The following is a 6,000-nucleotide window of genomic DNA, read 5'->3' on the forward strand; positions in this document are numbered from 1 at the left end:
GCAAAACTTCCACGTCTTGTGAAAGCTAACGTCCTAGCTCCGAAAATAAAACAAACTTCAACTTTCTATACACACAGATATCATAAAATGATTTTTATTGCACACATTTGCACATTTGAAAATACTATTTGAAGTAACTATGTTTGCCTAATATGACTTGTCGTGGATGCGTAGTGAAATACTCGTTAGAAGGAATGGGCTGTGGGTATATGCGGTATTTTTTAGTATGTTTACGTCATTTAACCTGCTGAAATGTGAATGATTATATTGTAACTATGTTTGCCTAATATAACGTGTCGTGGATGCGTGGTGAAATTTGCAGCACATAACTGCCAATTTCTAACATGCCTTTAACAAGGAGTCTATAGAAAAAGCCGGGGAGCCGGAGCGGAGGGAGCGGTACGTCAATTACCCCAGGGGCGGAGCCCGGAATCGGTGGGAAATTTGGACTCAAGAATTTGAAACTAAATTTCTTTTTTTTTTATTTCACACCGATTCCGGGACGGATAGCCCCAAAAATCATTCACGGATAGCCCCACGAACCATTACAATTTTCTTCGTAAAACAATGCGATTTTTTTTTTTTTTTTGATCACAAGATTTGTTCCCGGGCATTTCTTGGGTTCCGAAGATTTAAACACTGCATAACAAATGAAAATCGACAAAACACGAGCACGACTACCTAGGAAGGTGTCTCAGGCAAGTGCAAAGACTGCGAGGAAAAAGTACTCGTAATGTGCAAAATTGCAATAACTTTCATCAAAAAAAATGTGAATGCACCTTCAAGAATGTTCCGTGAAGCAGATAGGTAAGTATGAATGTCAAAAATAGACAAAACGAAAAAGTTATAGGTGTCCGGGGACTATCAGATTCTTACAAAGTTATTTTAGCCTATGTTGAAAAAGCAACTAAAAAACTACCTTACGCATATATTTTCCGTTGATACTGTAAGTATCGTAGACTAGTGGGAATTAATGTGGAAGTAAATCGGAACCTTAGTCGAATTCATTTAAGGATTTTATTTTAATGTTAAGAGAACCAAACTTGGCCTGCCTAACCTAACTACGAAAGCATCTATTGAACAAAATCTTAAGTAATCGCTAAAACTCCACAGTATGTGTTAACACAAGAAAATGGGGTACTACTTTACTAATGGGGTGACACGTATAAATAATTTATTTCACACTTTTTTACATTGCTAACATACTATTCTGCATTGCAGAACATTTATTTAGGTGAAATAATGAATTTTTAACAAAAATAATGTATATTTCTTACATTTACGAGCACTTACTGTTACTCGTTATGTCGATTCTGTAACACACATTATGGCTATACACACACATCGTGCGTTGTGAGAGAGTTTTGTCGTTTTATGCAACCTTGTTCACCGGAAAATACATACTTTCGTGCCCGGATTCAAAATTATGCTAATACCTCGCAAACCATTGACGTTAGCCTCACAAACCATTGACATTAGCCCCACAAACCATTCACATTAGCCCAACAAACCATTTTCCGTAAGGTTAGGTAAGTCAAGCATAGTTAAAAAAAATTAAAAATTCTAGACACGTCATGTTATAGTGAAAACACAGCGAGTTTGAAACACTGACTATGGGGTTTACGTCATCTAACACACGGAACATTGTCCTCTCGTGAAGAAAGCAAATGGCGATAGCAGAAACAGCATGTCGGACATAGATTTTCGCAGAAAACAACATGCATTCGCATTAAAATGGATCAAAACTACATTCACGAACTGCCACAACGCTACAGAAAATGATTTGCATAAGTATTTTCTCCTGTAAAAAGTAAGAAATTCGTCACCCCTATAGTAAAGTGTTACCGAAAATGGAAATGAAACCATGTTAAAATTGCATTCATACCATGATGAAATCGCAATAAAACTAAAGGAACTTGACCTGTAATATGATTATTTTCCAAATAATTTATGTTACTTTAATTGTGCCAATTAGTTTCACAAAGCTTGGAACTTCCTCCTACATTCATTTCCAGTATTATAAATCACTTCCTAATACTGCTATAAAACTTGTGAAAATCATTAAAGGTTCAGGACCGTTCACGGCTACTTCGTTAATGCATTTACAAAAAATATATTATTTTGAAGATTAGATTTGGTGGGTTATATCAAAATTAAGGTATCAGTTCGTTATATCGGAGACACTTTAAAATTGGATATTTTGTTTCGTATGGTTTGCACTTACCAATTGTGTATTGCGGAACATATTTGAAGGTGCCATTAAGGTTTTCACATGATTAGAAACATTTTTTACACTAAAATAAGCCATTTCTCGAAGTGTTACGGAACGCACATCATGGTGCGAGCCCCAAAAACCATTTGGAATCAAATAACCATACACAAATAGCCCCACGGACCATTCACAGAAGGTTAGGTAAACATAGTTTAAAAAACGCCGTGGTTACGTTTTCGCTTAAATTGAAGAAACGGGAAATGATTTCTGGCTGAAATAGGGTACTACTCTACTATACCAGAGACACCTATCAATGATTTATTTTGCAATTTTTTACATTGCTAACGTACTATTCTGCATTGCGGAACATTTCTTTAGGTGAAATAATGAATTTCTAATGAAAATAATGTATATTTCTTACATGAACGAGTACTTACTGTTGTTTCTTATTTCCCAAAAACCATTGACATTAGCCCAAAAATTCACGATAGCCCCACGAACCATCACGGGGACGAGGTATGCCTACTAGGTTAGGTTAGGTTCCATTAGCACTCCTTTCGTTCAATTTACCACATACGGACAATACGGAGCGTATTGTGCTCTCATGCAGAAAGCAAATGGCAGCAGCAGCTATAGCGCGTCGGAAATAGATTTTCGTACAAAACCACATGCATTCGCATTAAAATGGATCAAAACTACATTCCCAAACATCAACAACGCTACAGAAAATGATTTGCGTAAGTACTTTCTCCCGTAAATTTCAAGAAATCTGTCTCTGGTATAGTAAAGTGTTACCTCAAATAGATTGAAACATGAAAGAAAATACCTCGAAGAACTTCAGTAACAGTTTCATACATCGGAGACACATTTCTTCATTTTTACAGAAGAAACTACTTACGGAAATGATATTCTCTAAGGTTTCCAACGTTGTCGAAATATTTTCTTTCATCGTGGTATCTATTTGACCGGGAAATCATGTAAGTGTTTCCAATACCTTTTTTTATTTTAACTATGCTTGCCTAACCTTATCGGAAATGGTTCGTGGGGCTATCCATCAGCTACCCGTGCATAATGTACAATTTGCACACGTGACGAACACGATAGTAGGTACTTTTCGGTGAAGAAGATCGGAAACAATGATATTCGAAAACAAAAGAAGCAATATCATTCGCAAAGTAAGCGATATCGCACCGTTACAAGCGTTCGGGAACACTTAGAAAAATGCGTTACTTTAGTAGAAAAAGTGTTTGGCACCTTGAACTATGTTCCGCAATACACAATTGGTAAGTATGAACCTTGGGTAACAATCAGATATACCGGAAACACATTTCTTGAAATTTACAGGAGAAAAGACGAGAAAGTACTTATTTTCGCTTAAAAACCTTTTGTGAATAGTTTGTGCGGCATTTATCAGTTCATAAGTTTGGAAACACTGCATATCAGCTTACGACACAGTATATTAGCTGACGATAGACAACGTGAGTCAAAATTTGGCTGCCAATTGGCAACGACCAATAAATACTTGTTAAAAATAAAGCTTTTTTTTCATTGAAAAAAAAAAGGGTACTACTTTACTATACCGGAGACACCTATCAATAATTTATTTCGCAATTTTTTACATTGCTAACGTACTATTCTGTATTGCGGCACATTTCTTTAGGTGAAATAATGAATTTCTAACGAAAATAATGTATATTTCTTACACGAACGAGTACTTACTGTTGTTCCTTATTTCCCAAAAACCATTGACAGACCAAAAAATCACGATTTCCCCACAAACCATCACGGGGAAGAGGTATGCCTACTAGGTTAGGTTTGGTGGTAACAGTTTCATGCATCGGAGACACATTTTTTCAATTTTACACAAGAAACTACTTACGGAAATGAGTTTCTCCAAGGTTTACAACCGCCGTCGATATATATTCTTCCTAAAACTTCATCCTACAATGCAGCAGAACAATAAATAATCACTTTTCATGTAATAATATTGCGCATTTTGTGAAAATCGACAACATCATGCCGTTGTTTCCAAGATGTACCTGCAGATGGCTCTAGCGTCGGAAGTCACGCGATCTCGCTAGTGGAATCAGGGTTTCCAAACGCGTGATTTTTTTCGAGAAACGCGATTTTTTTTCTTCGAGAAACGCGCGGTTTTTTGTCGAGAAAGGAAAATGGTTTTTCGATGAATTTAGGGGTGAAATGGGTGCTAATGGAACCTAACCTAACAGGCCTAACCTAACCTTGTGTGAATGGTTCGTGGGGCTACCCGTGGATGGTTTTTGGGGCTAACGTCAATGGTTTTTGGGGCTAACGTGAATGGTTTGTGGGGCTATCCGTGGATGGTTTTTGGGGCTAACGTCAATGGTTTGTGGGGCTACCCGTGCATGGTTTTTGATCCCCGGTTTTTTACAACTTTCATGCACAATAGAGTTGGAAACATTGATATTCGAAAACAAAAGAAGCGTTACAATTCCCAAAGCAAGCGATATCGCACCGTGACGTGCTTTCCGTAGCATTAAGGAAAATGGTTTATTTTAGCAGAAAAAGTGTTTGTTTTCGTGCAAAAAGCATATTGACACCTTCCACTATGTTCCGCAATACATAATTGGTAAGTACAAACCACGAGAAAGACAAAATATCAGATTTAAATGTGTCTCCGATGCATGAAACTGTTACCGGTTTGGTTCCATTAGCTCTCCTTTCGTTCAATTTAGCATATACGGACAATACGAGAGCGTATTGTGTCTCCGATCTATGAAACTGTTACCAGAACTTCGACAATGCTACAGAAACTGATTTCCGTAAGTAGTTTCTCCTGTAAATTTGAAGAAAAGTGTCTCCGATATAACGAACTGTTACCAAAATTAATGCACAGCGATGTACGCTTAAAACACCCAACTAAAAACCACGAGTGTGCACAATATCAGGCCAAATCAGGTCGCGGATCACATATTCCACATGTGCAGTTTAAAACCTGGTGAAATAGCTCAAAAGATAGCTTCACCAAAAATAATGCTCATACAAAGAAAATCGGATGCACAGTCAGAAAAGGAAAAAAAAAAAAAAATTGCATTGCAACATTATTGCTTATCAAATAGTTCTGATATCATATACAAAATATGCAATATACACTTCCTTGCGGTCCATCAAAATAAGCCAACCAGAAAGCCTGTGATAAAATTTACTTTTTTCGTTTTAACTGTACGTACACACCATAGGTACACACACAACATAGAATGTTAACTACCTGACCTGCAACTCCCATAAAAAAAAATCACACAATGAAAAGGGAAACAACTTGAAAATATACAGTATATATATATATATATGTACAGTGATAATTTTTATAAATGTTTACTACAACTTAAGTTACAATAATTAATATAGCACATGCAGCAAATATGTAACTTACATCAAGCGACGCCATCTTCTAATTTTAAACTTCTTTCTCAATGTAGCCAAGTTTCCTTGCTCAGTCAACGGTCTGCTCGGGTCTAATGGTGTTATTCAACGCTAGAGGCGCCACTCCTGTTGTGTCCCCTAAAGAATTTCGTTCGTCATCTGGTTGCCCTAAGCTTTACATTGGAGCGCGATAGGATGTCTATTAAAACGTTATTTTTAACGAAGGTAAAAATTATCGTGTAAATAGATAACAAAAATGCATCTAGAAATCCTTTAAGATTATGTAGAAAGTCATAAGTTACAGAAAATTACATTCTCCTGAACCTAAGAATGGACATTTCCACTTTGACATGAAAAACGTTTTAAATCCATTCATTTTACAGAGA

The 6,000-nt window shown here is 36.6% G+C and overlaps 1 protein-coding gene across 1 annotated transcript in view; it reads right to left on the minus strand.

The window, feature by feature from the left end:
* Positions 1-5,734, minus strand: part of LOC146004460 (uncharacterized) — a 33,444-nt gene extending 27,710 nt beyond the window's left edge. The window contains exon 1 of the mRNA XM_083143316.1: positions 5,625-5,734. The gene's annotated coding sequence lies outside the window, so the exon portion shown is untranslated. The remainder of the gene's footprint in view (positions 1-5,624) is intronic.
* Positions 5,735-6,000: the final 266 nt, after the last annotated feature.

Source organism: Lepisma saccharinum, chromosome 21 (assembly GCF_977018435.1).
Source record: "Lepisma saccharinum chromosome 21, izLepSacc3.1, whole genome shotgun sequence".
Classification (NCBI taxonomy): Eukaryota; Metazoa; Arthropoda; class Insecta; order Zygentoma; family Lepismatidae; genus Lepisma; species Lepisma saccharinum.